At 36.0% G+C, this 12,550-nt stretch overlaps 1 long non-coding RNA gene across 1 annotated transcript; it reads right to left on the reverse strand.

The window, feature by feature from the left end:
- Positions 1-668: 668 nt before the first annotated feature.
- LOC113099082 (uncharacterized) lies at positions 669-4,616 on the reverse strand. The gene is made up of 3 exons (XR_003289289.1): positions 4,482-4,616; positions 936-1,238; positions 669-814 (listed from the first exon to the last, which is right to left on the reverse strand). It is a non-coding gene; the product is annotated as an uncharacterized LOC113099082 (long non-coding RNA).
- Between the last annotated feature and the right edge of the window lie 7,934 nt (positions 4,617-12,550).

The following is a 12,550-nucleotide window of genomic DNA, read 5'->3' on the forward strand; positions in this document are numbered from 1 at the left end:
TGTGTCCATCTTGGCCAGATCGTTCTGTCAGGAACACAACTGGACACAGATGCAGGTATGGTGTGAGAATTTATTCAAAAAAAAATCCAAAAGAAAAACTCCCTCCAACTAACAAAAACAGGCCGGGAAATAATAGAAAAATGTCCAGCAGGAAAATAAGAGGCTTGAATGTCCTTTCGTAAACACCCGGCAGGGGGCGCCCGATGGCGCGGCCGCGTAGGAAGTGGAGGAGGGAGGAGAACACGAGAGAGCCCGTCACGGAGCAAACCAAAACACTTCTGAGGAGTATAGGGGTCCGGTCTAGTAAATGAGGGAGGGGAAAAAATAGAAAAAGCAAAACAAAACCAGTAGCAGCAGACAATGGCACGACAGAGCAGGACTAGACAGAATGACTACACATGGGCTGTAGTCGAACGACGATCTGGCACCGATTGGCGCGACAGACGGGAATAAATAGAGGAAGAGATGGACAAACATTGAATGCAGGTGAGTGGAGTCAAACAATTAGAAGCGGAAACTGTAGTAATGAGGGGGAGGGAGGAACGCCACAGATAGTTGCAAGACGAACGATCAAAACCAAAACAAAACACCATGTGCGCATGAAATGACGACATAAACAAAAACACACACCGAAAAACAGGGTGATCAGACAGCTGACATGACACATATACAGAGAATCTGTTTGCCCGTTTATAGATTTCAACTATTAAACTGTCTTCAATCATATACATCCACCGAATCCAATAATAATCCATTATTTCAGTAAGATCAGAGTTCAGAGTGATTGAATCTCCCTTCTTCACTGATATTTCTTCTGCATGATCAAACACACAGAGTGAGTTCAAATGAATAAAATCATGTGACAAAAGAACAGGCAGAAAACAAGAAAAATTGTATTTACATTAAAACATAAAACAGATGAAACTGATATTTACCATAGACACTGAGATGGAAAACCTTAGATAAACCATTCATCAATAGTTCATAATCTCCAGCGTGTTCATTTGTGATGTTTGTGATGGTCAGAGATCCAGTTTGTTTGTCCATCTTCAGTCTGTCTCTGAATCTCCCGTCGGGAACATCATCATATACAGAGAATCTGTCAGCCGTTACATTGATCTCAGCTATTACATGTCTACGTTCAAAACTCCACCGAATCAATTTTATATACATAACTTTTGCAAGCTCATTGTGTAGAGTGACAGAATCTCCCTTCTTCACTGACACATCATCCACTTCTGTTCCACAAAACACACAGAAAACACAGAGTTACACAGAGATTAAAGAATCTAACTTAAAGGGTTAGTTCACCGAAATGTCATTAATAACTCACCCTCATATCGTTCCAAACCAGTGAGACCTCCATTTATCTTCTGAACACAGTTTAAGATATTTTAGATTTAGTCCGAGAGCTCTCAGTCCCTCCATTGAAGCTGTGTGTATGGTATACTGTCCATGTCCAGAAAGGTAAGAAAAACATCATCAAAGTAGTCCATGTGACATCAGAGGGTCAGTTAGAATTTTTTGAAGCATCGAAAATACATTTTGGTCCAAAAATAACAAAAACTACGACTTTATTCAGCATTGTGTTCTCTTCCGTGTCTGTTGTGAGAGAGAGTTCAAAACACTGCGGTGTAGTGATATCCGGTTTGCGAACGAATCATTCGATGTAACCGGTTCTTCTTGAACCAGTTCACCAAATCAAACTGAATCGTTTTAAACGGTTCGCGTCTCCAATAAGCATTAATCCACAAATGATTGAAGCTGTCATTTTTTTTTATGTGGCTGACACTCCCTCAGAGTTAAAATAAAGCAATATCCCGGAGTAATTAATTTACTCAAACAGTACACTGACTGAACTGCTGTGAAGAGAGAACTGAAGATGAACAACGAGCCGAGCCAGATAACGAAGAAAAGATTGACTCGTTCTCAAGTCAAGAACCGATTCGTGAACCGAGGAGGTGATGATACTGCACATGTGTGATTCAGCGTGAAGCAGACCGACACACAGAGCGTCTGAACTGATTCTTTTGGTGATTCTGTGCTAGTGTTATGAGCGCGGGTAAACCGAAGGCTTTAATCAAGGGCAATCATGGCAAATTAAGTCATTAAGTCTAGCGCAAAAGAACCAGTGAACCGTTTTATTCAACCGGTTTATCGAATTAAACTGTCCGGAATAACTACTGGTGATCTGAAAACCAATGAAACCGTTTCTTGACTCATGAACGAGTCAGTGTTTCGCTCATTATCTGGCTCGGCTCGGTGTTCATCTTCAGTTCTCTCTTCACAGCAGTTCAGTCAGTGTACTGTTTGAGTGCATGAATTACTCCGGGATATTGGTTTGTTTGAACTCAGAGGGAGTGTCAGCCACATTAAAAAAGTTAACATCTTAAGTCATTTGTGGATTAATGTGTATTGGAGACGCGAACCGTTTCAAACGATTCAGTTCGATTTGGTGAACTGGTTCAAGAAGATCCAGTTACATCGAATGATTCGTTCGCAAACCGGATATCATTGAATTGTTGTGTTTTGAACTCTCTCACAACAGACACGGAAGAGAAGACAATGCTGAATAAAGTCAAAGTTTTTGCGACCAAAATGTATTTTCGATGCTTCAAAAAATTCTAACGGACCCTCTGATGTCACATGGACTACTTTGATAATGTTTTTCTTACCTTTCTGGACATGGACAGTATACCGTACACACAGCTTCAATGGAGGGACTGAGAGCTCTCGGACTAAATCTAAAATATCTTAAACTGTGTTCCAAAGATAAACCGAGGTCTTACGGGTTTGGAACGATATGAGGGTGACTTATTAACAGTGTTGTGCAGTAACGCAATACTGTAACGCAGTTACTTTTGACAGTAACTAATACTGTAATGCATTCATTTTTAAATAAATTAACTCCATTACCATATGGTGCATTGTCCGTTACTTTTTTAAAAATAAATTAATCTTGACTGAAGTGCAGCCTAACCTGTTTGCAGGAACACATTGTAGGATTGGTGGATGCCAACCACTGTAAACACGAAGATGCACCGTGGGCGTGTTTCTGTTTATTCAAGTATGTGCGGCAGTCATGGCGAGTCAAGGCGAGAGCAACACGAGTTTCTCAAAGTGGAAATATGCTTATTATTTCACTTTAGTTGAGCATAAAGACAAGAACCTTTTAGTCAAATGTAAGCTGTATCTTTCTGGTTCGAATGTCCTATCCTAGCCCACGAATTTCCAATCCGTGCGTTCAGATTTTGTAAACCGTACCCTCGGTTTTTGAATCTGTACCCACAAATTCATAATCTGCGCGCACACTTTCGCAATCCGTTCCCATGGATTTGTAAACTGTAGCCTACTCACGAATTCATGCAGCAAGCTCCTACGTGTTAACATACAGTTTTAATGAATATTATTATGTGGAATGGGTCTACAGCAAAGTGTCTTAAGTGATTCTCTGTATGTTTCTCTCATACAGGTGAAACATTGTTGAAAACATGCAGCCTGTCTCTACTGTGGAGTCGCCGGCTTTCAGTCAGCTCCTTAGCATGATAACATAGATTTCATTTTTAAACAGCATTTACATATGTTGTTGCATCCATATTTACATTTATACATATGTGTATGTATGTATGTATGTTTCTCGAAATTATTTCTGAAAAATTCAGATTGCTTTCATTTATTTATTTCAAAATGTTTTGTGTTATGTTGTCCATTGTTGATAGTTTTCATACTTAAGCTGGGAAAGGAACATTTTTAAGGGCTCAACACAACAGCTATTATGATGCAGAAGCCACTTTAGTTTTTGATTCTGAATATATTATTCAGGTGTTTTGTTATTTATTTCAGAAATCCTTGTGATATACAATATTCATTTTGTGCTGGTCTTACTTAACCAAAATAGTGTTTAAAAATTACTTTCTGTTTTACTTTGTGTTTGTATAGACCATAAGGCTTAAAAGCACATTAATGGGAACATTAAAGAAAGTTCTTTAAAAAAGTAACTAAAAAGTTACTTTTAACAGTAATGCATTACTTTTTGGTGCAAGTAATCAACAAAGTAATTGAGTTACTTTTTTAATTAAGTAACTAGTAACTGTAACTAGTTACTATTTCTTAGTAACTAGCACAACACTGGTTATTAATGACACAATTTTCATTTTTCGATGAACTAACCCTTTAAACTAATGCTGTTAGATATTTCACTTTCATATATATTTTTTTAATCAATTCCTAAAAGCTAAAACAGACCTGAATTCAAATGTGCTCTCACAGTGAAATAATAGTTCAGTTATATGTATAAATCTCTAAATAATTGAATTTATTACCATTTATTACATGGTTTCAGAACAGAAGCAACAGAAGCCATAAATATATATATATATATATATATATATATATATATATATATATATATATATATATATATATATATATATATATATATATATATATATATATATATATATATATATGTTTAAACTCACCAACAAGATGCCACAAACACAAAAAGAACAAAAATCTGTCAAACATCCTCAATGGTTTGAGTTCACAAATATGAAGACAAACTCTTCAGAACTGGTTCAGTAATAAAATGACAGATGAGCTGATGAGAGACTGATCTGTAGTAAAATTAAGAGAAACTCTACTGTCGGCTGAAATAACTGCACAGTGCTGGTGTTTGTGACCGCTGGGCGTATGTGTGATTGCTTTTTGCAGCTCTTTTTACACTCTGAAGTGTCACTTTAAGGACCAGACTTCAGATTCCTGTAGATCCTGTTCGATGGTGTTATTTTCAAAAGTGTCCTGTGAAGTTCTCATAAGTTAAAAATGTTACTTCTGTGATTTTTAAACTAACATATACATTTTGTCAAGCGATACTGTGAGATTCAAAAATATAATTGAAATACTATTATATATTTGTATATTTTCCTCTTTTTTTACTTTCAATTTTAATTTAAGATATTTTCAAGTCATTTCATTTTGTGTTTTTGATTTTTAGTAGATTTATTTATTTATTTATTTATTTTTCAGTTTTAGTTGTTTTAGTACACGTATCCATGTGCACACAAAGGAACCCGGTATTTAAAAAACATCGATCATGTAAGTTATTTCAGACTCTTAATCAAGCCAGGACTATATGGGATCCACAGTGTAAAAATAAAGGGCTATTAGGAGGCCATCTGAATATACGCAGTATGGCCCCTAAGAGGGAACAATTAGAGCATCTTCTCTTTAACTCAAATGTGGATTTCTTAGGACTTTCAGAAACTTGGCTTAAACCCTCTTCCCCACAAGCAGTGGTATCATTACAGGGCTACAATGTCTTTAGAAAGGATATGCATCAAGGGAAGGGAGGAGGGGTGTTAATTTATATGAAGGACTCTTTAAAATGTATACAAATAATTTGGCCTACTGAAATATCAATTGAATGTTTTGGAATTAAAGTGGCACTTTCAACAGAAATGTCATTTACTATTCTATGTCTTTATCGTCCGCCGTCAGCAAAAGTAGATTTTTATGATCAATTTAAAGCACTTCCGAGTTGTTGTGACTTTAATAATGAGGTTATTCTAATGGGAGACTTAAATGTAAATTGGGACAGCAAAAGTGACAGAAAGAAACTGAAAGAAATTACAGATAATTTTGGATTAACACAAATGATCAGTGATCCCACTAGAATAACAAATCGTTCTAAAACTTTGATAGACCTGGTGTTTTCTAACAAACCATATAGAATAATAAAAATGTACAATTTCCTAACTGGCTTGTCTGACCACAATGCTATATTCTTTTCTAGAAAGCTGACTAAAAAACGATTGAGAAGTGTTAGTAAAAACATTAATATAAAACAAACGTTTATTCCAAATAGCCAAGAACAATGCTTAATTGCAGCTTTAAATACTTTTGATTGGTCTAGTATAGTATTATGTGATGACACTAATCAATGTTGTGATTTAATATACTCTACTATTAAAATGATTCTGTCTCAATTTCAGAAAGTGGGTCATTTAAAGAAACAAGTTTATTCCTTGCCTTGGATCAATAATGAGTGTAAACAGCTTATGATACTCAGAGATAAATTACTAAAAAAATCATTACAATCTGGATTAACTACTGATCGATTACATTTTGTATCTGCAAGAAATAAAGTCACACAAACCTTGAGAATAGCAAAAGCAAATTTCTTCATGTCTGTAATTAATGGTGCCAGAGGAAATTGTAAGTTGATTTGGGAAAATATTAACAAACTCCTGGGTACAAGTAAGCATATTGCTGATAAAGACCTTGAACTCAAATTTACTAATGAATTGGTATCAGAGCCTTTCAACCTAGCAACTAAATTAAATTATTATTTTCAAAATACCATTAATGAGATCGCTCAATTGTTTTCTAGCTCTTGTGACTCTCAACAAAATATGGCCCACATTGACCTTTATATGGATGCCGTAACTCTAAATTCTAAGTTTAATATTCAAACAATTACAGAAAATGAAGTAGATAACAAAATCTCTAAATTAAAAAATTCTAAAGCAAGGGATGTGTTTGGATTTGATACCAATCTTCTGAAGCTTTTTAAATCTTGTATTTTGGTGCCTGAGACCCATCTTATTAATTTGTCAATTATGCAGGCAGTCGTTCCCTCAAGCTGGAAGGTTGCAAATGTCATACCAATATACAAATCGGGTGATAAACTAGACCCTGCTAATTATCGACCTATCAGCATACTTCCTATCTTTTCTTAAATAGCAGAGAAGTGGGTTGCCAACTCTATCATTGCACATCTTAATGATTACAATCCGGGTCTGCAACCTATGCAATTTGGATTCCGATCTCTTCACTAAACTGAACCGGCTATTTGTGTTTTTGTTGAGAAGGTGAAGTTCTATTTAGATAAAAACAGTTATGTTGCTGCTGTTTTTGTTGATCTTAAGCGTGCGTTTGATACTGTGAATCACTTAAAGCTTTTGTCTAGACTGTTAACATTTGGCTTTAGTAATCAAACAGTTAAATGGATACAGTCTTTTTTATCGGATAGAAAACAATGTGTGCAAATAAAGAATTGTAAGTCACCCTATCTTCAATATACACAGGGTGTTCCTCAGGGATCAATTTTAGGACCTCTGCTATTTTCATTATATGTGAATAGTTTGCCCAATGTATGCAAAAATGTTGACACGATTATGTATGCTGATGATACAGTGATTTTTACACATGCCAAAAGTGCTGAGGATTCAGCCCATCAGCTTTCATTCGCTTTAAATGATTTGCAAAAATGGCTGAATGATTCATGCTTGTGTCTTAATGTTAAAAGACTGTATCAATGTTTTTTAATAAACCTAAAACAACTGTGGCCACAGTAAAAGTTTGCTTGGGTGGACAAGAATTAAATAATGTTGAGGAATTTAGGTATCTGGGAGTTCTGATAGACTCGAAATGATCTTTTAAAAAACATATCAAAAAAGTTGTGAATATTGTAAATGTTAATTTACGGAACTTTAAACAAATTCGTACCTCATTATCAGATACAGCAGCGATTACGTTCTTGCACTCTATGATACTGGCTCATATTGAGTACTGTATCACAAGTTGGTCTTATACGAGTTATTCTGCTATCGGGCCAATTGAGGTATGCTACAAAAGAGCATTGAAAATATTAGATAAGAAACCTTCATCATATCATCATTGTAATATTTTAGATAAATATAAGTTTTTAAATTTTGCGAATTTCAAATTATTTAAATAAGCCTGTTTAATCTATAAAGTTATACATGGTCTGGCGCCTCTACCATTGAGCAATTTTATTAAACAAAAGTCTATCAGTGCTGTCGGGTCTCGAGTGACTAGAGCCAATATGAGAGGTGACTGTGTCTTGGCGTTTAGGCGGACATCCTTTTCACAGAACGCTCTATCATATCAGGGGGTGAGCTTTTGGAATAGTATCCCTCAGTCAGTGAGGGAAAGCACAAGTTTGCCTATTTTTAGGAATTGTTTAAAAGTATGGTTGAGGAACACACATGTTACTAAACATGTGAGCATGTTTAGTAATCATTAATATATATACTAGATGTAAAATAGAGTTAGTGTTTTGTAAAAATAAAGGGGATAGAACTATCAATGTGATATGGGTTGTGTAATAGGAGTTAGTGTAGCATGGATATAGTGTATTATGGACATGTATGTTGTGATCACTGTTATTGTACTTGCTTCTCTGTATATAGCCTGTGCATAGTGTGTCTGTATGTAGTTATGTGTATTTATGTGTAACATCTACCTGTTTGGGGGTCTGCAGATGGAAATTAGCCTTTGGCTATAATCTGGCATATTTACATTTGTGAAAAATGTTCATTAATATGTATTGTCCATTTTGTCTTTTTTTCTACAAATAAAATAAGCTATAATAAGCTAGTACATCAAGTTAAACTAAATTAAAATGAGAAATGGTCTCTTTTTCAACTAGCTTCAGATTCTTCAGGTTTCATTATTCATTACCTCAGGAATAGTAATCGAGCCAGAGTAGGTGATGGGAAAGCTTTGAGGCTACAGGGACAGTTTGTGGTTCCCAAACGAAGTACAAAAAAAGTATAGCTTACATGACACGCTTGTTGATAGTGTGGGATGAATGACTTAAATGGGTAAAACGGCTTATATGATGGGTTATATGATGGGTTTTTACTTCAGTTTAACTTTGGGGGGGGGGGGGGGGTTTGGGCTGGGAAACATGCAATCTGTGATCGTGTACATTTGCTGAACTTCGCAAAAGCATGCAATCGCTTTCTTATGCACGCTGTTTTTTTGTTTGGGTTTCACTTTCAACGCATACAATGCATGTTTACAAGATTCGGAATAGAAGGAGACATCAATTGCTGTAGAAGATTTGTGCCAGAATTAGGTCAAACTAAAGGTGTCCATGGGAACGGATCTAGTGAAATACACAAGCCATGCATTGAACATACAAGCATCATCCAAACTTTGCCTGTCCTGTGCCCTCAGCTTTTTGAGCTAACCGCATTTTTTTAATGCAACTTCCAAAAACAACATTGACAGCATCAGAAACAAACCCATAAACCAATGTCCGGGGGCATTTTTTAAACCGTATTAAATGTATGCGTCATGAATATGGAATGGCATGGTCTTAATTCCAGTTGAGAAATTCAGTTCAACTAATAAACGGCTGATAGTATTACAAATCCAATCACTGTCAACAAAATCCAGTAGAGTCTTCATAACTGAATGCATTTACACTGCAATTAGCCTACAAATGCAAATGTTATGAAATTAATGTTTTAGTTTTTGAAGGCAGAATTAAACAGGTGGCAGCAAGTCTCTGTCTTAACGAATGAGTTCAATCCATTCATCTGATTCCTTCAAATAGGTTATGCTGAATACGAAAACACCACTACTCGTTGCTGCGGTTGAGCTGTGGATTTGTTTCTGTGATAATTATATGTCATAAAACAAGTCATATTTACTACTGTCAAATTTGGAATTGTATGATCTACTCCATAATAATAATAATAATAATAATAATAATTATTATTATTATTATAAAGCAATTAAATAAGCAAAAAAAATGCTAAAATAAGTTCTAGGTTTGTAGTTTTTATGGTTATGGTTATTTTCTCAGGCTCCTATATATGTTCAGTTTTACTTTAATGGGAAAGAATAGAAACTATTAATTGCTATTGATCCTACCCCACCCAATCACACTGTACGACTAAATCTAACTACAATACACACACAAAAAGATCAGCAAGACCACCTTTACATTATATCAATTTATTAAGAACTGTTTTAACAAAAAAGTTAAAGTTAAAAATATAGCACTTTTTTATATAAAAGATCAAAGTAAATAATAAATATATTTGCTTTAGTCAAATGTCAAAGTATTTAAAACTAAACGTTTTCGGTTTAGTACTGATATTACAATCAAGAGAGCTCAGTATTGCTTGCAGTTGCTTGTAAAAATCCTGTTTTATTTCTTTAAAAAATTTTATGTATTTTTGAACAGAAAATGTAATCATTTAAAATGTATGCATCAGAGAAACAAGCCATATTTACAGATCTGTCTTTGAACTTCTATATTTGCAGTATCTCTAGCATCACTGTTGAAGAGTAATGAGCTGCTGAAGTAGATTTACATACTGTAGAGTTAATGAAAGTTATCATGTGCAATTGAATGTTTGAAAATAAATGGGGGATTTCTTTTGTGGACATGCGCCATGTAACTAGATATTATTCAAGATAGATCCAGCCTCTTATGAAGACATCAGAGGATGCCAACTCTGAATCAGTATGCAAAACTGACAAATTGTAATCATTATGACCATAACATGTAATCATTGCCCTAATCATGTTCATCATTTCTGCTTAAGTACTGTCATTAACTAATTGCATGATTACCTTCATCTACACTGAGATAATTTGGAGTCTCTCTGATAAAACTACTCTTAATTGTAATGGATAAACAAGCATCCTCTCCAAAGCTGCTTTGAAAATAAATCTATAGTGAAAAATTATTTTACAAATAAATGAGAATTGACTGAATCTCCCAACATCACTCATGCCTGAAGAACATTTTTAGAACTTTCTCCAAACTAAAGCCCTAGTATTGTCATGAAGGAGACTCTCACTGTTCCTCCCGCTTACCACCAGAGGGAACACTTACTTGAGTTTTGAACTGCAATCTGGTCTACACACACACACACACACACACACATATCTGGAATACCTCTGTGCACTGGACTATCTCTCTCTTATGGATTGCTTGTGAAAGCATGCTAAAACTGCTTTTCCTCAAAGGACTTAGTCTGGAACTTCAATCCAAACTGGTGTTCAGGGACGAGGGAAGATTTCTTAACCAATTAATTGAACTGGCTATTCAAATTGATAACCTCATTCAATCTCGTCGCCCTACTACTTTATCACTACCAGAATCTGAAGCTAAGTAGAAATATATGAAAGAGGAACATGAACTCTACAAAGCATACAATCTCATCCACATCAAAGAGGGAGATGGATGGAAGACAGCTTTCTCTACCTCTACAGGGCACAATGAATGTTCTTGTGATGCCCTTTGGCATTGTTAACAGTGCTTCTTGGTTTCAGTCATACATCAATCATATCTTTGAGAAGAGCTGAATATCTTTGCCTGAACCCGATGGGACCTGACGGAACCCGTCAGGTTTGGGCTTGAATTATATAATTTTACACGGTCTCTGTCTAGACTCGGACTTGCGCTCAAGTTTGCGAGGTAAATGAGCAGTCATGTGATGCATTTCGATTAGCGAGAGAAAGATGTGAAAATGGATGCTGAGTAGGTGAAAGGGACAGCTTTAGGGAGGCTTGCCTCTGGCGATTACATTTTAGTTACACCAGCAACTAAAGCAAAGTGTTAAAAGTTTTAACCATGTTTATAATGAGAATAATGAGCAAGTAATGTTGCTGGATGCACCATCAGTGAACGCTGGAACACGCTGAAACCATCTACAGTGGATTCAATAATTTTCCTCAAATTATAACGAAATATTATTTGATTCTTAAATGCATAATGTAGATAGAGTATATAGGCTAATATTGGCATTTTTTTTAAAAATTAAATTACAGCTGCTAGTGGTGAAGCAAATCCGGTAGATCCTTTATCTTAATTTCATTATTGATAAATTTTTATTGGTGCGTTAAGCTATTTATAGGCTAAATGTAGCATATGCTTAGGCCTATTTAGAACGCTAAGGTGTGACAATGTTACAGAGGACTTATTTTATTTCTTTGTTCCAACTTCCAAATGGCCTAAAGCCTATGTCAGTCATGAATAAATTATGTTAAAACATGTATAAATGACTCATTCTTGACAAAAGGCAAAAGAGTTGTGCGTGTGGGCACATTTGATTAATGTCGGGCTGTAAACAGGTTCGGGCTTTTAAAAAGCTGTCAATCAAAATGTACTTGACGAAATCTGTCGGGCTCAGGTCATGTCGGGCCTAACTTTCAACCTCATCAGTGGACTATTTGTTACGTCTGGGGTGGAAAAAAAGGCAAAGAATCCAATAGCGAGTTAAATGACATAGGTTTATTATACTCAGGCACTCGTGAAAAGATAATGTCAGTTTTCGCTGGACAAAGCACAGACGAGTGAAGACGGGCTCTGAGGCAGGCGGGCTGAGGATACCACTGCTCAGGACCGTGACACAGGGAAGCAATGGGCGAACCAGACTGGTGGGATCCAGGAATCCGAAACGGAGAGTGTAGACCAGGAAGCACATGAACAGCCGGAACCCCAAACACACTGAAACGAACTGACAACATGGCTGGGTGAGAGACAGGTTAATATAGACCTGGGGATGAGTGCAGCAGGAGCGGGGATCAGAGTGATTGGTAATCAGTAACTACGCCTCCAACATAACCGCATGTACAGAAAAGGTGAGAAAGGTGTGAATTCATGAACCGTGACAGTGACCCTCCCCCTAGGAGCGCCTCCTGGAGCTCCCAGGAGGACCTACCTGTTGAAAGTGAAAAGTGAGTGAAGTGACATTCAGCCAAGTATGGTGACCCATAC

The sequence above is a fragment of the Carassius auratus genome, unplaced genomic scaffold (assembly GCF_003368295.1).
Source record: "Carassius auratus strain Wakin unplaced genomic scaffold, ASM336829v1 scaf_tig00216860, whole genome shotgun sequence".
NCBI classification, from domain to species: domain Eukaryota; kingdom Metazoa; phylum Chordata; class Actinopteri; order Cypriniformes; family Cyprinidae; genus Carassius; species Carassius auratus.